This window comes from Panulirus ornatus, chromosome 45 (assembly GCF_036320965.1).
Source record: "Panulirus ornatus isolate Po-2019 chromosome 45, ASM3632096v1, whole genome shotgun sequence".
Taxonomy (NCBI): Eukaryota; Metazoa; Arthropoda; class Malacostraca; order Decapoda; family Palinuridae; genus Panulirus; species Panulirus ornatus.
The window spans coordinates 985,394-1,005,657 of record NC_092268.1 but is presented as its reverse complement, the minus strand read 5'-3'; the positions used below and the strand labels follow the sequence as shown (position 1 = coordinate 1,005,657).

Here is a 20,264-nt window from a genome sequence, read left to right as displayed (position 1 = left end):
GGTATTGCAGTGGAATTTATTAAAAAAGGGGGTGACTGTATTGTTGACTGGTTGGTAAGGTTATTTAATGTATGTATGACTCATGGTGAGGTGCCTGAGGATTGGCGGAATGCGTGCATAGTGCCATTGTACAAAGGCAAAGGGGATAAGAGTGAGTGCTCAAATTACAGAGGCATAAGTTTGTTGAGTATTCCTGGTAAATTATATGGGAGGGTATTGATTGAGAGGGTGAAGGCATGTACAGAGCATCAGATTGGGGAATAGCAGTGTGGTTTCAGAAGTGGTAGAGGATGTGTGGATCAGGTGTTTGCTTTGAAGAATGTATGTGAGAAATAGAAAAGCAAATGGATTTGTATGTAGCATTTATGGATCTGGAGAAGGCATATGATAAGAGTTGATAGAGATTCTCTGTGGAAGGTATTAAGAATATATGGTGTGGGAGGCAAGTTGTTAGAAGCAGTGAAAAGTTTTTATCGAGGATGTAAGGCATGTGTACGTGTAGGAAGAGAGGAAAGTGATTGGTTCTCAGTGAATGTAGGTTTGCGGCAGGGGTGTGTGATGTCTCCATGGTTGTTTAATTTGGTTATGGATGGGGTTTTTAGGGAGGTGAATGCAAGAGTTTTGGAAAGAGGGGCAAGTATGAAGTCTGTTGTGGATGAGAGAGCTTGGGAAATGAGTCAGTTGTTGTTCGCTGATGATATAGCCCTGGTTGCTGATTCATGTGAGAAACTGCAGAAGCTGGTGACTGAGTTTGGTAAAGTGTGTGAAAGAAGAAAGTTAAAAGTAAATGTGAATAAGAGCAAGGTTATTAGGTACAGTAGGGTTGAGGGTCAAGTCAATTGGGAGGTAAGTTTGAATGGAGAAAAATTGGAGGAAGTAAAGTGTTTTAGATATCTGGGAGTGGATCTGGCAGCAGATGGAACCATGGAAGCGGAAGTGAATCATAGGGTGGGGGAGGGGGTGAAAATCCTGGGAGCCTTGAAGAATGTGTGGAAGTCGAGAACATTATCTCGGAAAGCAAAAATGGGTATGTTTGAAGGAATAGTGGTTCCAACAATGTTGTATGGTTGCGAGGCGTGGGCTATGGATAGAGTTGTGCGCAGGAGGGTGGGTGTGCTGGAAATGAGATGTTTGAGGACAATGTGTGGTGTGAGTTGGTTTGATCGAGTAACTAATGTAAGGGTAAGAGAGATGTGTGGAAATAAAAAGTGTGGTTGAGAGAGCAGAAGAGGGTGTTTTGAAATGGTTTGGTCACATGGAGAGAATGAGTGAGGAAAGATTGACCAAGAGGATAATGTGTCAGAGGTGGAGGGAACGAGGAGAAGTGGGAGACCAAATTGGAGGTGGAAAGATGGAGTAAAAAAGATTTTTGAGTGATTGGGGCCTGAGCATGCAGGAGGGTGAAAGGCGTGCAAGGAATAAAGTGAATTGGAACGATGTGGTATACCGGGGCTGATGTGCTGTCAGTGGATTGAACCAGGGCATGTGAAGTGTCTGGGGTAAACCATGGAAAGTTCTGTGGGGCCTGTATGTGGAAAGGGAGCTGTGGTTTCAGTGCATTATTACATGACAGCTAGAGACTGAGTGTGAACCAATGGGGCCTTTGTTGTCTTTCCTAGCACTACTTCACACACGAGGGGGGAGGGGGTTGTTATTACATGTGTGGTGAGGTGGCGATGGAAATGAATAAAGGCAGACAGTATGAAGTATGTACACGTGTATATATGTATATGTCTGTGTGTGTATATACATGTATACGTTGGGATGTAGAGGTATGTATATTTGCGTGTGTGGACGTGTATGTATATACATATGTATGTGGGTGGGTTGGGCCATTCTTTCGTCTGTTTCTTTGCGCTACCTCGCTAATGCAAGAGACAGCGACAAAGCAAAATAATAATAATATAATATATATAAACATTCATTAAACATGTCAATTTTGGCACTTGTCACCACAAACGTTAACTTAGGTCAAATTTCAAAAGCTCATCTTCATTCAATACAAATATTTTACCTAATTTTACATCACAAACCAAATCTTGACCCATATTTTACACAGCCCTCACTAATATCACCCATCACTCGGATCTTTCACAACAATTAACACTTCCATATACTTTCTCCATCTGTTAATACTCTCAAAAACACACCACAATACCACTGAAAATCACTTCCTCTACACATCTAAATTAATTACTGATAATAAATCTTATGCGCTACATTATCATCTTAAAAAGACCCACTTCCAGTACTTAATACATTTTTGACATCATTCACTAATTCAACATAATATTACCAATGTAATACACCTACTATACAACTAATAAGCTATTATACATTTTTTACATCAACTTATGTAATACACCTACAATATAACTAACAAAAAGCTATTATACATTTTTCACATTAACTTCGAAACCAATTAACCGCAATACATCACCCTACCTCCCTAACACTCAACACAATTAACTTTTTGAGTACTATATAAATTAGAGAAATGTTAAGCAACAGAGCAACCAATGAACAACTTTTATCCTACTGTATTTCAACATTTATACAACTAGATCCTATCACCTTCCTCACTACAAATATGTACATTTCCTACATACAGCCTCTGACCTACATATTACCCTATTACATACCACAAACTCAATCAAAATAAAAAAAAAACAATTAAAAAACAATTATTCCATTATAAATATTTCCCATGATGGAAATTCCACCTTTAAATATATAACTCGACTCAAAGTGCTCATTACTCGTTGAAGATCAAGGAAAACGTAACCCCAAACACCTTCCCCACAAGAAATATGTACATTTCCTACATACAGCTTCTGGCCTACATATTACCATCTCACATGCCACAAACTGGCTATTAAAAGAACAATACATTTAAAAACCAATTACTACATCACCTGCAACATGCACATGATGGAAATTCCACCATTAAATAAATAACTCGACTTAAAGTGTTCATTACTCGTTGAAGATCTGGGAAAACGTAACCCCCATAACGCACACAACTCACTCCTGACCCATTGCCTTCTAAAAACAAAACACAAATACACCAAACGCCACAACCCTTATCTATTTTCACAACAATAAAATGTAAAATACATAAATAGAACCATTTTCTCCCGACGCCGAAGCCACAACAATCCACCATTTGCCTCCCGATCACTACCATCCCCCAAACCCCATCCACTTTACCCTCTGCCCTACGCTCTATTATAACCGTAACCTATTAAATAACACTAATTATACTCAATAACAACTCATACTCATTACAACGTCATTTTTTCTTACCTCTAAGCACTTAATTACCATCCGAAAACACAAGATTTTCCCGGAGACGCCAGTCGTCGCTGGTTATCTGTGTACCATCCACCAAGCCGTGACGTCATTACAGAAACCTTCCCAGAGAAAACTGTGTTCTTATAGCGCTAACTCAACTATAATAGATATATCGTTTTTATTGTCGCAAATGGCTGATAGATGTTGTGGCCTGCCTATACCTGGTGTGGCCCGCCTGCACCGGGTGTGGCCCGCCTACACATGATGTGGACCGCCTACACCAGATGTGGCCCGCATACACCTGGTGTGGCCCGCCTACACATGGTGTGGACCGCCTACACCAGATGTGGCCTGCATACACCTGGTGTGGCCCGCCTACACTGGTGTGGCCCGCCTACAACTGGTGTGGCCCGCCTACAACTGGTGTGGCCCGCGTACACCAGGTGTGGCCCGCCTACACATGGTGTGGACCGCCTACACCAGATGTGGCCTGCATACACCTGGTGTGGCCCGCCTACACTGGTGTGGCCCGCCTACACCATATGTGGCCCGCCTACAGCTGGTGTGGCCCGCGTACACCAGGTGTGGCCCGCGTACACCTGGTGTGGCCCGCCTACACCTGGTGTGGCCCGCCTACAACTGGTGTGGCCCGCGTACACCAGGTGTGGCCCACCTACACATGGTGTGGACCGCTTACACCAGGTGTGGCCCGCCTACACCAGGTGTGGCCCGCCTACACCTGGTGTGGCCCGCCTACACCAGGTGTGGCCCGCCTACACCTGGTGTGGCCCGCCTACAACTGGTGTGGCCCGCGTACACCTGGTGTGGCCCGCCTACACCTGGTGTGGCCCGCCTACACCTGGTGTGGCCCGCCTACACCAGGTGTGGCCCGCCTACACATGGTGTGGACCGCGTACACCTGGTGTGGCCCGCCTACACATGGTGTGGACCGCCTACACCAGGTGTGGGCTACATGTATGGTGGGCTGACCCACTATCATGTTCAACACATTAACTTCGCCATCATTGGTCACACACACACACACACACACCATCATCACAATGTTACCACTCATGTCTCTCCTCATGTTAGCCGAGGTCAAGTTACTACCTCATGACATCATCATACCTCACATTAAGGTCCCGTCTTCTTGAACATCCAGCCTTCAAAAACGAAAATGTATTGTCTCACTTTACCTATTGGTATTATATACATATACAGTAAACAAGTACAACGGTAGACACAGTTATCCCTCCTAAATAAAGTCACTGAACAAATAAAACCATCGTGTATGTGTGTGTGTGTGTGTGTGTGTGTGTGTGTATGTGTGTGTGTGTATGTGTGTGTGTATGTATGTGTGTGTGTGTGTATGTGTGTTTGTGTGTGTTAGTGTGTGTGTGTAGGTAGAGTGGAGTCTCCTTGATGGACTTGGTAGTGAATTGTTAATGCTTCCTCTCAGCCATACCTACCTGACTTGTTTCCTACGACGTATAAAGTCATGCCCATATTTACCTGAACATGATACATATGGCTCCCAACCCAGCATTATTGTAACCACATACATCAAACGTTACTGCCATTCCCATGTAATGTTACACATCAATATCAGTACTATAAGGTCGTCACAGATATCACTATGATGAAATCACATAACATACATCACCTGAATCATAAGGTCACATGATAAACATCACCTGAGTCATAAGGTCACATGATAAACATCACCTGAGTCATAAGGTCACATGATAAACATCACCTGAGTATAAGGTCACATGATAAACATCACCTGAGTCATAAGGTCACATGATAAACATCACCTGAGTCATAAGGTCACAGGATAAACATCACCTGAGTCATAAGGTCACATGATAAACATCACCTGAGTCATAAGGTCACATGATAAACATCACCTGAGTCATAAGGTCACATGATAAACATCACCTGAGTCATAAGGTCACAGGATAAACATCACCTGGTTATACGACCTCGTCAGAGATATCACTAGATTCATAAAATCTCATCACATGTCACAAGGTCACATTAAGCACATCATTGGTTATAAGTTCACATCAAACACATCACTAGAGTCATAAGATCACATCATACACATCACTAGAGTCATAAGGTCACATCAAACATCACTGGAGACGTAAGGTCACATCAAATATCACTATATATATATATATATATATATATATATATATATATATATATATATATCAAATATCATATATATATATATATATATATATATATATATATATATATATATATATATATATATATATATGTATATATATATATGATACAGCGCTGGTGGCTGATTCATGTGAGAAACTGCAGAAGCTGGTGACTGAGTTTGGTAAAGTGTGTGGAAGAAGAAAGTTAAGAGTAAATGTGAATAAGAGCAAGGTTATTAGGTACAGTAGGGTTGAGGGTCAAGTCAATTGGGAGGTGAGTTTGAATGGAGAAAAACTGGAGGAAGTGAAGTGTTTTAGATATCTGGGAGTGGATCTGTCAGCGGATGGAACCATGGAAGCGGAAGTGGATCATAGGGTGGGGGAGGGGGCGAAAATTTTGGGAGCCTTGAAAAATGTGTGGAAGTCGAGAACATTATCTCGGAAAGCAAAAATGGGTATGTTTGAAGGAATAGTGGTTCCAACAATGTTGTATGGTTGCGAGGCGTGGGCTATGGATAGAGTTGTGCGCAGGAGGATGGATGTGCTGGAAATGAGATGTTTGAGGACAATGTGTGGTGTGAGGTGGTTTGATCGAGTAAGTAACGTAAGGGTAAGAGAGATGTGTGGAAATAAAAAGAGCGTGGTTGAGAGAGCAGAAGAGGGTGTTTTGAAATGGTTTGGGCACATGGAGAGAATGAGTGAGGAGAGATTGACCAAGAGGATATATGTGTCGGAGGTGGAGGGAACGAGGAGAAGAGGGAGACCAAATTGGAGGTGGAAAGATGGAGTGAAAAGATTTTGTGTGATCGGGGCCTGAACATGCAGGAGGGTGAAAGGAGGGCAAGGAATAGAGTGAATTGGAGCGATGTGGTATACAGGGGTTGATGTGCTGTCAGTGGATTGAATCAAGGCATGTGAAGCGTCCGGGGTAAACCAAGGAAAGCTGTGTAGGTATGTATATTTGCGTGTGTGGACGTGTGTATGTACATGTGTATGGGGGGGGCTGGGCCATTTCTTTCGTCTGTTTCCTTGCGCTACCTCGCAAACGCGGGAGACAGCGACAAAGTATAAAAAAAAAAAAAAAAAAATATATATATATATATATATATATATATATATATATATATATATATATATATATATATATATATATATATATATATATATATATATATATATATATATATATATATATATATATATAATATATATATATATATATATATATATATATATATATATATATATATATATATATATATATATATATAATCCCTGGGAATAGGGGAGAAAGAATACTTCCCATGTATTCTCTGCGTGTCGTAGAAGGCGACTAAAAGGGAAGGGAGCGGGGGGCTGGAAATCCTCCCCTCTCATTTTTTTTTTTCCAAAAGAAGGGGGTTGTTATTCCATGTGTGGCAAGGTGGCGATGGGAACAAATAAAGGCAGACAGTATGAATTATGTACATGTGTATATATGTATATGTCTGTGTGTATATATATGTGTACATTGAGATGTATAGGTATGTATATGTACGTGTGTGGACGTGTATGTATATACATGTGTACGTGGGTGGGTTGGGCATTCTTTCGTCTGTTTCCTTGCGCTACCTCACTAACACGGGAGACAGCGACAAAGCAAAATACATAAATAAATAAATGATTTTGAAAATAAAACACTCAAGTAATGCTCCAAATCACACACTGTAACTCTTACTGTCTTTTCTAAACTTTATGTAGCAGTGAAGAACAAAATCACTCAATATCCAAAGCCACTTTCAATGCGCAGCTAAATGAGTAACTTCCTGTGGTTATGGTCGCTGGGATGGGTTAATATGGAAGCAAATGCACACAGTGCTCAGCTTTCCAGCAACTGAATATAAACATGAAACCCAAACAATCACATATGGCTGGAAAACATTAAAATTATGATAAATATTAGCTGCTATGTGAAATTAGGTGAAGATTTTATAGATTTTGCTTGATGTGATAAGATCACGAAATATGTCATATTCAATAAAAAAAAGTAACAGAAAAAACAGTGTATGCCTTAATAATGTTCTAAGGAGCTGGTAAAACAATGTTTGGCAAATTTATTTTACAGCCAATCATCAACAATATGGTCTCACAAACTGATAGGCATCTTAAATAGCAATCGAATAAAGTTGAGGAACTATTTCTTCCTTATGAAATGAAGGAAAATCATAAAAGAATGATAAAGCAACCAAGTAACATGTGATATAGGCCTGAACTTAATCAGGGGCAAATAAGAAATTTGTGGTGGTACCATAATGGTAACATAACAGCACGCATTTAAAGCAACATGTTGTTGACATTTCCTCAGGCAATGGTGCCACCTTATTGTATATATAATGTTTTGATGATATATATATCAAGAACAAATCTGTTCAGTTCCACATATCTCTGAAGCTATGCGGAAATGTTTCATTTACTTTATCCCCACATTTTCCATAATCTTCATTGCCCTCCCCACTATTACATATTCATTATCAATCCATTAATCTATGTCACTATGTTTCATCAATACCCTTCTAAAACACTTGCGCTGGGCATTAACAGCTAACTGACATGCTTTTCTTCCACTTCCATACGTTAGTTCTGTTGCGTGTTTATAAGGTCTATCATTACAAAAGAGTGAGGTACTACGTTTCACGCATTAGATTCACGGCACCAATAATCCAAAGCTGTACAATGTAGCAACACCATCAAGTAAATGTATTTCATTAACATTTGTAAGGTTATCAGGTGGTGGCCTAAATCCAATGGGGGTCGAATGGTACTAATGAAGCTGAGGACAGCGACCAGTCAGAACCATCGGCATCAACCAAGACAATAGTAAACTTTCATGTCTGTCTACATGAGGTTTTTCAGTCCGCATTGGGCAACATAGACAGTACCAGAGAGACTTAGTCTTAGAACAATAAAACCGGAAGGTGTGAAGAAATTTCTCGCTCGAGGGATGAAACTTGACGTCAACTATGGCATAAAGCCCAAATAACGAACTAACCTCAAGGTTCAGTTACAGTCAGCATTGGCCCTCCATGGATCCCCATAGGTATTAGACTGTGTGGTGACTGTTTACTATCGACTTTGTACTGAGTGGTGACTGTTTACTATCGACTTTCTCCTGTGTGGCGACTGTTTACTATCAACTTTGTCCTGAGTGGTGACTGTTTACTATCGACTTTCTCCTGTGTGGTGACTGTTTACTATCGACTTTGTACTGAGTGGTGACTGTTTACTATCGACTTTCTCCTGTGTGGTGACTGTTTACTATCAACTTTGTCCTGTGTGGTGACTGTTTACTATCGACTTTGTCCTGTGTGGCGACTGTTTACTATCAACTTTGTCCTGTGTGGTGACTGTTTACTATCGACTTTGTCCTGTGTGGTGACTGTTTACTATCGACTTTGTCCTGTGTGGTGACTGTTTACTATCGACTTTGTCCTGAGTGGTGACTGTTTACTATCGACTTTGTCCTGTGTGGTGACTGTTTACTATCAACTTTGTCCTGAGTGGTGACTGTTTACTATCGACTTTGTCCTGTGTGGTGACTGTTTACTATCGACTTTGTACTGAGTGGTGACTGTTTACTATCGACTTTGTCCTGTGTGGTGACTGTTTACTATCGACTTTGTACTGAGTGGTGACTGTTTACTATCGACTTTGTCCTGAGTGGTGACTGTTTACTATCGACTTTGTACTGAGTGGTGACTGTTTACTATCAACTTTGTCCTGTGTGGTGACTGTTTACTATCGACTTTGTACTGAGTGGTGACTGTTTACTATCAACTTTGTCCTGTGTGGTGACTGTTTACTATCAACTTTGTCCTGTGTGGCGACTGTTTACTATGAGGTGCCGGTCGCACTTGGGGGCCCTTATTCCAAGTCTACATTCACAGGCTCATTTACCTACGAGCGGTTAGTTTAGGGTGGATTTGGACCTGGATGAGCGAAATGGATACAAATTAGAACTCAACTTGATTACGCTGGGTGACGTGTGGTTATGCCCGATCACTTTATAAGGGCCATGGAAGAACGGTGCCTCGTCAAGATGCAAAGACAGAAAACCACGACATCTACATTTCTTTAATAGCCTATGGCTTTAGTTCACTTACTACCTATATATCACATCACTCGCCATGTAATTTGTATTAAGAAACTGGAAAATAGATCCATTACCTTGGTCATTTTGAGAAGGGGATGAAATTCTCCGGCCAGCCAGCGTGTGTTGTTATGTTTGGGTCAGCTGGCCTTGAACGACGAGCCTAAATTATTTCTTTATTTATATATTACAATGATATAATAAACCTTCAAAATGTATCTATCAAGATTCTACAATTTATTTATTATAAGGAAAATGATAAAAAGTCCTTTATATGGGTTATTTAGCTTTCGTCTCTTATTAAGGCATTTACTATCCTACCATTGTAGATAAAGATGATTGGCAGTCGTATCCCTCCACCGCTCTCAATACTCTAAACATATTTCATAAAACGGTGTCAATAATGTTTTTGTTAAAGTAGATAACCAATTTGTAATTGCGTATCTGCTTATGTATTAGTTTATGACAAGTGATGTCTTCGCACGAGCCAAATTCCTTGGTGCTGTCCTCTTTCACAGTTTCATAACTCAATTTATTCCATCCATACACTCTTCTTACTAGATATTTACTTGTCTAGATTATTTATATCATTTGTTTTCTTATAAAAGTTCATGATAAGGCTGTACGCTGTTTATTAAACTGGGTTAGAAGCCTTAAAGATTCTGATCAAGTTACCCTTTACTCGTCTCTCATCCCTAGTGGACACATTTATGGCCTCTTATCTCTCACTGTAGCTCGGCTATCATCCTGGTATCATCTACCTTGCCTTCTTCTAGACCCCCTCTATCTCTTCCTCTAATTTTGGCCCTAAGTTATGAGCAGTTGATTTGAATACTTTCTTCTTCATCTATTTTAACAAGTAGACTATACACTTTGGACTCCTCTTAAGTCCTTGAAACACAGATATATTCCTGAAACTTTATTTCCCTCTGGATGATATTAATATCAAAGCATTCTTTCACAATGTCCCAATCACTTTACTCTCCATTTACTCAAGTTCAGTTTCGTCAAAATATTCTAGACCTCTTGTTCAGTTGTGGTCGAGGGAAGGTATAGGGGGGAAAAAAAGGAGTTTTGAAAGCATTGAATAGGGACAGAGTGAGAAAAGGGAAAGTACAGGGAAAGGCTTTCTTGTTCCTTTATCGTGTGGGAGGCAGTAAGCACTTGGTTGAGTTTTACCACTTTACTCTCCATTTACTCAATTTATTCCATCCATACACTCTTCTTACTAGATAATTACTTGTCTAGATTATTTATATCATTTTTTTTCTTATAAAAGTTCATGATAAGGCTGTACGCTGTTTATTAAACTGGGTTAGAAGCCTTAAAGATTCTGATCAAGTTACCCTTTACTCGTCTCTCATCCCTAGTGGACACATTTATGGCCTCTTATCTCTCACTGTAGCTCGGCTATCATCCTGGTATCATCTACCTTGCCTTCTTCTAGACCCCCTCTATCTCTTCCTCTAATTTTGGCCCTAAGTTATGAGCAGTTGATTTGAATACTTTCTTCTTCATCTATTTTAACAAGTAGACTATACACTTTGGACTCCTCTTAAGTCCTTGAAACACAGATATATTCCTGAAACTTTATTTCCCTCTGGATGATATTAATATCAAAGCATTCTTTCACAATGTCCCAATCACTTTACTCTCCATTTACTCAAGTTCAGTTTCGTCAAAATATTCTAGACCTCTTGTTCAGTTGTGGTCGAGGGAAGGTATAGGGGGGAAAAAAAGGAGTTTTGAAAGCATTGAATAGGGACAGAGTGAGAAAAGGGAAAGTACAGGGAAAGGCTTTCTTGTTCCTTTATCGTGTGGGAGGCAGTAAGCACTTGGTTGAGTTTTACCACTTTACTCTCCATTTACTCAAGTTCAGTTTCGTTAAAATATTCCAGACCAATTGTTCAGTTGTGGTCGAGGGAAGGTATAGGGGAAAAAAGGAGTTTTGAAAGCATTGAATAGGGACAGAACGAGAAAAGGGAAACTACAGGGAGGGAGTAAGCACTTGGTTGAGTTGTACTGGAGGAGGTGTACTAGAGTTTACTGTAACCATTGCAAGTGTTAGGTGACAGAAAAGGTTGTGAATGTCCCCTTGTTAGCAGAGGAAAAGGTTGTGATTGTCCTCTTGTTAGCAGAGGAAAAGGTTGCTTTGTCCCCTTGTTAGCAGAGGAAAAGGTTGTGATTGTCCCCTTGTTAGCAGAGGAAAAGGTTGTGATTGTCCTCTTGTTAGCAGAGGAAAAGGTTGCTTTGTCCCCTTGTTAGCAGAGGAAAAGGTTGTGATTGTCCTCTTGTTAGCAGAGGAAAAGGTTGTGATTGTCCCCTTGTTAGCAGAGGAAAAGGTTGTGATTGTCCCCTTGTTAGCAGAGGAAAAGGTTGTGAATGTCCCCTTGTTAGCAGAGGAAAAGGTTGTGATTGTCCTCTTGTTAGCAGAGGAAAAGGTTGTGATTGTCCCCTTGTTAGCAGAGGAAAAGGTTGTGATTGTCCCCTTGTTAGCAGAGGAAAAGGTTGTGATTGTCCCCTTGTTAGCAGAGGAAAAGGTTGTGATTGTCCCCTTGTTAGCAGAGGAAAAGGTTGTGATTGTCCCCTTGTTAGCAGAGGAAAAGGTTGTGATTGTCCCCTTGTTAGCAGAGGAAAAGGTTGTGATTGTCCTCTTGTTAGCAGAGGAAAAGGTTGTGATTGTCCCCTTGTTAGCAGAGGAAAAGGTTGTGATTGTCCCCTTGTTAGCAGAGGAAAAGGTTGTGATTGTCCCCTTGTTAGCAGAGGAAAAGGTTGTGATTGTCCCCTTGTTAGCAGAGGAAAAGGTTGTGATTGTCCCCTTGTTAGCAGAGGAAAAGGTTGTGATTGTCCCCTTGTTAGCAGAGGAAAAGGTTGTGATTGTCCCCTTGTTAGCAGAGGAAAAGGTTGTGATTGTCCCCTTGTTAGCAGAGGAAAAGGTTGTGATTGTCCCCTTGTTAGCAGAGGAAAAGGTTGTGATTGTCCCCTTGTTAGCAGAGGAAAAGGTTGTGATTGTCCCCTTGTTAGCAGAGGAAAAGGTTGTGATTGTCCCCTTGTTAGCAGAGGAAAAGGTTGTGATTGTCCCCTTGTTAGCAGAGGAAAAGGTTGTGATTGTCCCCTTGTTAGCAGAGGAAAAGGTTGTGATTGTCCCCTTGTTAGCAGAGGAAAAGGTTGTGATTGTCCCCTTGTTAGCAGAGGAAAAGGTTGTGATTGTCCCCTTGTTAGCAGAGGAAAAGGTTGTGATTGTCCCCTTGTTAGCAGAGGAAAAGGTTGTGATTGTCCCCTTGTTAGCAGAGGAAAAGGTTGTGATTGTCCCCTTGTTAGCAGAGGAAAAGGTTGTGATTGTCCCCTTGTTAGCAGAGGAAAAGGTTGTGATTGTCCCCTTGTTAGCAGAGGAAAAGGTTGTGATTGTCCCCTTGTTAGCAGAGGAAAAGGTTGTGATTGTCCCCTTGTTAGCAGAGGAAAAGGTTGTGATTGTCCCCTTGTTAGCAGAGGAAAAGGTTGTGATTGTCCCCTTGTTAGCAGAGGAAAAGGTTGTGATTGTCCCCTTGTTAGCAGAGGAAAAGGTTGTGATTGTCCCCTTGTTAGCAGAGGAAAAGGTTGTGATTGTCCCCTTGTTAGCAGAGGAAAAGGTTGTGATTGTCCCCTTGTTAGCAGAGGAAAAGGTTGTGATTGTCCCCTTGTTAGCAGAGGAAAAGGTTGTGATTGTCCCCTTGTTAGCAGAGGAAAAGGTTGTGATTGTCCCTTGTTAGCAGAGGAAAAGGTTGTGATTGTCCCCTTGTTAGCAGAGGAAAAGGTTGTGATTGTCCCCTTGTTAGCAGAGGAAAAGGTTGTGATTGTCCCCTTGTTAGCAGAGGAAAAGGTTGTGATTGTCCCCTTGTTAGCAGAGGAAAAGGTTGTGATTGTCCCCTTGTTAGCAGAGGAAAAGGTTGTGATTGTCCCCTTGTTAGCAGAGGAAAAGGTTGTGATTGTCCCCTTGTTAGCAGAGGAAAAGGTTGTGATTGTCCCCTTGTTAGCAGAGGAAAAGGTTGTGATTGTCCCCTTGTTAGCAGAGGAAAAGGTTGATTGTCCCCTTGTTAGCAGAGGAAAAGGTTGCTTTGTCCCCTTGTTAGCAGAGGAAAAGGTTGTGATTGTCCCCTTGTTAGCAGAGGAAAAGGTTGCTTTGTCCCCTTGTTAGCAGAGGAAAAGGTTGTGATTGTCCCCTTGTTAGCAGAGGAAAAGGTTGTGATTGTCCTCTTGTTAGCAGAGGAAAAGGTTGCTTTGTCCCCTTGTTAGCAGAGGAAAAGGTTGTGATTGTCCCCTTGTTAGCAGAGGAAAAGGTTGTGATTGTCCCCTTGTTAGCAGAGGAAAAGGTTGTGATTGTCCCCTTGTTAGCAGAGGAAAAGGTTGTGATTGTCCCCTTGTTAGCAGAGGAAAAGGTTGCTTTGTCCCCTTGTTAGCAGAGGAAAAGGTTGTGATTGTCCCCTTGTTAGCAGAGGAAAAGGTTGTGATTGTCCCCTTGTTAGCAGAGGAAAAGGTTGCTTTGTCCCCTTGTTAGCAGAGGAAAAGGTTGTGATTGTCCCCTTGTTAGCAGAGGAAAAGGTTGTGATTGTCCCCTTGTTAGCAGAGGAAAAGGTTGTGATTGTCCCCTTGTTAGCAGAGGAAAAGGTTGTGATTGTCCCCTTGTTAGCAGAGGAAAAGGTTGTGATTGTCCCCTTGTTAGCAGAGGAAAAGGTTGTGATTGTCCCCTTGTTAGCAGAGGAAAAGGTTGTGATTGTCCCCTTGTTAGCAGAGGAAAAGGTTGTGATTGTCCCCTTGTTAGCAGAGGAAAAGGTTGTGATTGTCCCCTTGTTAGCAGAGGAAAAGGTTGTGATTGTCCCCTTGTTAGCAGAGGAAAAGGTTGTGATTGTCCCCTTGTTAGCAGAGGAAAAGGTTGTGATTGTCCCCTTGTTAGCAGAGGAAAAGGTTGTGATTGTCCCCTTGTTAGCAGAGGAAAAGGTTGTGATTGTCCCCTTGTTAGCAGAGGAAAAGGTTGTGATTGTCCCCTTGTTAGCAGAGGAAAAGGTTGTGATTGTCCCCTTGTTAGCAGAGGAAAAGGTTGTGATTGTCCCCTTGTTAGCAGAGGAAAAGGTTGTGATTGTCCCCTTGTTAGCAGAGGAAAAGGTTGTGATTGTCCCCTTGTTAGCAGAGGAAAAGGTTGTGATTGTCCCCTTGTTAGCAGAGGAAAAGGTTGTGATTGTCCCCTTGTTAGCAGAGGAAAAGGTTGTGATTGTCCCCTTGTTAGCAGAGGAAAAGGTTGTGATTGTCCCCTTGTTAGCAGAGGAAAAGGTTGTGATTGTCCCCTTGTTAGCAGAGGAAAAGGTTGTGATTGTCCCCTTGTTAGCAGAGGAAAAGGTTGCTTTGTCCCCTTGTTAGCAGAGGAAAAGGTTGTGATTGTCCCCTTGTTAGCAGAGGAAAAGGTTGTGATTGTCCCCTTGTTAGCAGAGGAAAAGGTTGTGATTGTCCCCTTGTTAGCAGAGGAAAAGGTTGTGATTGTCCCCTTGTTAGCAGAGGAAAAGGTTGTGATTGTCCCCTTGTTAGCAGAGGAAAAGGTTGTGATTGTCCCCTTGTTAGCAGAGGAAAAGGTTGCTTTGTCCCCTTGTTAGCAGAGGAAAAGGTTGTGATTGTCCCCTTGTTAGCAGAGGAAAAGGTTGTGATTGTCCCCTTGTTAGCAGAGGAAAAGGTTGTGATTGTCCCCTTGTTAGCAGAGGAAAAGGTTGTGATTGTCCCTCTTGTTAGCAGAGGAAAAGGTTGTGATTGTCCCCTTGTTAGCAGAGGAAAAGGTTGTGATTGTCCCCTTGTTAGCAGAGGAAAAGGTTGTGATTGTCCCCTTGTTAGCAGAGGAAAAGGTTGTGATTGTCCCCTTGTTAGCAGAGGAAAAGGTTGCTTTGTCCCCTTGTTAGCAGAGGAAAAGGTTGTGATTGTCCCCTTGTTAGCAGAGGAAAAGGTTGTGATTGTCCCCTTGTTAGCAGAGGAAAAGGTTGTGATTGTCCCCTTGTTAGCAGAGGAAAAGGTTGCTTTGTCCCCTTGTTAGCAGAGGAAAAGGTTGCTTTGTCCCCTTGTTAGCAGAGGAAGGAGTTGGGAAATACGCGTCTCAGAGCCAGTAGACTTGTCGACTGCTCCAGATGGCAAGATTGGGACTACCAGTACTCTTTTGGTGTTGGTGTCAACCTTGTTATGCTCACAGGTCATGGTGTTGGACTAGTGGCAGCCTAGGTCAATGCCAATGGCCAATGGGGTGTCACGAAAAAGCCGTTGATTGGTGGAAGTCATGATGTGAGGAGGGGGTTGACCTCCCAATTTAAAGGTTGGGGTCAGCGACCAGTGGGAAAGTCTACCTGGGTCACATGAGGCTAATGTATTTGAGACATCCATGAGTCGCTGTCAAAGAGATTTGCTGGACATATGTGCCACAAAACAATAGTACTATGCTATTCCCTAACTCGATCCTTTCTTTTGGATGAACATTAGGGCAACGGTGAGGTAAAGGCTTCTGTTGGATGGGCAGCTAGTGCTGGTAAGGTATGGGAGAGTGGCAGAAGGTCTGGTCAAATTTTATCAATGGTGGCTGTAGAATGCAAGAGACAAGAGGATAGACATTATTTTGTAGTTGTAAGATGCAGCTGGGCGAGTGGAAAGGAGGTATTATGACAACAGCAGGGCAAGGGGAATGTCGGGTTGAGGATGGAAGGATGGCAAATGTCAATGTGTGAACTATGTCCAGCTCTCTCTCTCTCTCAGTCATTCTGAGAGTCACTACATTAATGGATATTCTTGAATGTCGAATGTGTCCTTTGCTGTGATTTCTGACTGAGGATCACACTTGGGAAATGTGGAGAACACACAAATGCTTTGTGGGAAAAGAGAAAGGTACAGCAGCTCGGGGCGAGATGCTGTAAGTGGTGCAGGGTTAGATGAGGTGAGTTGAGGCGAGTTAGGAGTCCTGTGGTTCTGGTGGCAATGCAAGAGTTGTGAGGTAAAGTGCCTCATGGCTCTGGGGCAGGAGTCCAGGAGGAAAGATTGTCCCCTGGAACTTCTACAGGAGGAAGGTGCCGAGGTTATGCAGCAGGAGAGGAGGCGTTGAAGAGATCTAAATCCCCTTTAGCGTCTTTAAAGGCCTTTACAGGGGAATAGTGGCATCTGAAGGGAAAGAGACAATTTAAAAGTTTACTTAAAAGACCCTTTAGGGGTGCCAAAGTTCAATACAGTTGCATAGTTGCATACAAAAATTAAAAGACAAATCAAAAGTTTAATTCAAATCCCCTTTGGCGGCACCAAAGGCAATTACAGGGGCATAGAGGCATCCAAAAGCAAAGAAACAAATGGAAAGTTTTCTTTAATGCCACTTTGGGGATGCCAAAGGGCAAGAGAATTGCGTGGAGGCATCCAAAAATTTAGAGGAAAATTGAATGATTAATCTAAATCCCCTTTGGCGTATTCAAAGGCCTTTACAGGGGAATAGTGGCATCTGAAAGGAAAGAGACAAATCAAAAGTTTACTTAAAAGACCGTTTAGGGGTGCCAAAGTCCAATACACTTGCATGATGTCATCCAAAAATAACAAGACATATTAACGGTTTACTTTAAATCCCCTTTGAAGCCGCCAAAGGCAATTACAGGGGCATAGAGGCATCAAAAGGGAAAGAAACATTTGGAAAGCTTACTTTAATGCCACTTTGGGGATGCCAAAGGGCAAGAGAATTGCGGTGAGGCATTCAAAAATTTAGATGAAAATTGAAGGATTAATCTAAATCCCCTTTGGCGTCTTCAAAGGCCTTTACAGGGGAATACTGGCATATGAAGGGAAAGAGAGAAATCAAAAGTTTACTTAAAAGACCGTTTAGAGGTGCCAAAGTCCAATACAGTTGCATGATGTCATCTAAAAATAAAAAGACAAATTAACGGTTTACTTTAAATCCCCTATGGAGCCGCCAAAGGCAATTACAGGGGCATATAGGCATCAAAAGGGAAAGAAATATTTGGAAAGCTTACTTTAAAGCCACTTTGGGGAAGCTAAAGGGCAAGAGAATTGCGGTGAGGCATCCAAAAATTTAGAGGAAAATTGAAGGATTAATCTAAATCCCCTTTGGCGTCTTTAAAGGCCTTTACAGGGGAATAGTGGCATCTAAAGGGAAAGAGACAAATTAAAAGTTTCTTTAAAAGACCGTTTAGGGGTGCCAAAGTCCAATACAGTTGCATGATGTTTTCCAAAAATAAAAAGAGAAATTAAGGGTTAAGTTTAAATTCCCTTTGGAGCCGCCAAAGGCAATTACAGGGGCATAGAGGCATCAAAAGGGAAAGAAAGATTTGGAAAGCTTAATTTAATGCCACTTTGGGGATGCCAAAGGGCAAGAGAATTGCGGTGAGGAATCCTAAAATTTAGAGGAAAATTGAAGGATTAATCCCCTTTGGCGTCTTCAAAGGCCTTTACAGCGGAATACTGGCATCTGAAGGGAAAGACACAATTTAAAAGTTTTCTTAAAAGATCGTTTAGGGGTGCCAAGGTCCAACACAGTTGCATGGTGGCATCCAAAAATAAAGACAAATTAACGGTTAACTTTAAATCCCCTTTGGCGCCGCTAAAGGCAATTACAGGGGCATAGAGGCATCAAAAGGGAAAGAAACATTTGGAAAGCTTAATTTAATGCCACTTTGGGGATGCCAAAGGGCAAGAGAATTGCGTGGAGGTATCCAAAATTTTAAGAGGAAAATTGAAGTATTAATCTAAATCCCCTTTGGCGTCTTCAAAGGCCTTTATAGGGGAATAGTGGCATCTGAAGGGAAAGAGACAAATCAAAAGTTTATAAAAGACCGTTTAGGGGTGCCAAAGTCCAATACACTTGCATGATGTCATCCAAAAATAACAAGACATGTTAACGTTTTACTTTAAATCCCCTTTGGAGACGCCAAAGGCAATTACAGGGGCATAGAGGCATCAAAAGGGAAAGAAACATTTAGAAAGTTTACTTTAATGCCACTTTGGGGATGCCAAAGGGCAAGAAAATTGCGGTGAGGCATCCAAAAATTTAGAGGAAAATTAAAGGATTAATCTAAATCCCCTTTGGCGTCTTCAAAAGCCTTTACAGGGGAATACTGGCATCTGAAGGGAAAGAGACAAATCAAAAGTTTACTTAAAAGACCGTTTAGGGGTGCCAAAGTCCAATACAGTTGCATGATGTCTTCCAAAAATAAAAAGAGAAATTAACGGTTAAGTTTAAATTCCCTTTGGAGCCGCCAAAGGTAATTACAGCGGCATAGAGGCATCAAAAGGGAAAGAAACATTTGGAAAGCTTAATTTAATGCCACTTTGGGGATGCCAAAGGGGAAGAGAATTGCGGTGAGGAATCCCAAAATTTAGAGGAAAATTGAAGGATTAATCTAAATCCCCTTTGGCGTCTTCAAAGGCCTTTACAGCGGAATACTGGCATCTGAAGGGAAAGACACAATTTAAAAGTTTACTTAAAAGATCGTTTAGTGGTGCCAAGGTCCAACACAGTTGCATGGTGGCATCCAAGAATAAAAAGACAAATTAACGGTTAACTTTAAATCCCCTTTGGCGGCGCCAAAGGCAATTACAGGGGCATAGAGGCATGAAAAGGGAAAGAAACATTTGGAAAGCTTACTTTAATGCCACTTTCGGGATGCCAAAGGACAAGAGAATTGCGTGGAGGTACCCAGATTTTAAGAGGAAAATTGAAGGATTAATCTAAATCCCCTTTGGCGTCTTCAAAGGCCTTTACAGGGGAATAGTGGCATCTGAAGGGAAAGAGACAAATCAAAAGTTTACTTAAAAGACCGTTTAGGGGTGCCAAAGTCCAATACACTTGCATGATGTCATCCAAAAATAAAAAGACATATTAACGGTTTATTTTAAATCCCCTTTGGAGCCGCCAAAGGCAATTACAGGGGCATAGAGGCATCAAAAGGGAAAGAAACATTTAGAAAGTTTACTTTAATGCCACTTTGGGGATGCCAAAGGGCAAGAGAATTGCGGTGAGGCATCCAAAAATTTAGAGGAAAATTGAAGGATTAATCTAAATCCCCTTTGGCGTCTTCAAAAGCCTTTACAGGGGAATAAGGGCATCTAAAGGGAAAGAGACAATTTAAAAGTTTACTTAAAAGACCGTTTAGGGGTGCCAAGGTCCAATACAGTTGCATGGTGGCATCCAAAAATAAAAAGACAAATTAACGGTTTACTTTAAATCCCCTTTGGCGCCGCCAAAGGCAATTACAGGGGCATAGAGGCATCAAAAGGGAAAGAAACATTTGGAAAGCTTACTTTAATGCCACTTTGGGGATGCCAAAGGGCAAGAGAATTGCGTGGAGGCATCCAAAATTTTAGAGGAAAATTGAAGGATTCATCTAAATCCCCTTTGGCGTCTTCAAAGGCCTTTACAGGGGAATACTGGCATCTGAAGGGAAAGAGACAATTTAAAAGTTTACTTAAAAGACCGTTTAGGGGTGCCAAAGTCCAATACAGTTACATGGTGGCATCCAAAATTAAAAAGACAAATCAAAGGTTTATTTTAAATCCCCTTTGGATCCGCCAAAGGTAATTAGAGGTGCATAGAGGCATCAAAAGGGAAAGAAACATTTGGAAAGCTTACTTTAATGCCACTTTGGGGATGCCAAAGAGCAAGAGAATTGCGT

The 20,264-nt window shown here is 41.6% G+C and overlaps 2 protein-coding genes across 27 annotated transcripts in view; one reads left to right on the top strand and one right to left on the bottom strand.

Moving 5' to 3' along the window:
- The window catches only part of LOC139762968 (negative elongation factor D-like), a 395,386-nt gene that overhangs the window by 43,587 nt on the left and 331,535 nt on the right, over window positions 1–20,264 (top strand). The window lies entirely within an intron of this gene.
- LOC139762966 (uncharacterized) overlaps window positions 1–20,264 on the bottom strand; it is a 167,883-nt gene that overhangs the window by 114,191 nt on the left and 33,428 nt on the right. For 5 of the 21 annotated variants that reach the window (XR_011715876.1, XR_011715883.1, XR_011715875.1 and 2 more), the window contains exons 1-2: window positions 9,678–9,692; window positions 3,307–3,413 (exon numbers count right to left, since the gene is read on the bottom strand). The exons of 4 other annotated variants lie outside the window; for them this stretch is intronic. The gene's annotated coding sequence lies outside the window, so the exon portion shown is untranslated. Of the gene's footprint in view, window positions 1–3,306; window positions 3,414–9,677; window positions 9,906–19,893; window positions 19,909–20,221 lie in introns of those variants that run through there. 12 more of the 21 variants (XM_071688366.1, XM_071688370.1, XM_071688369.1 and 9 more) reach the window with 10 other exon arrangements.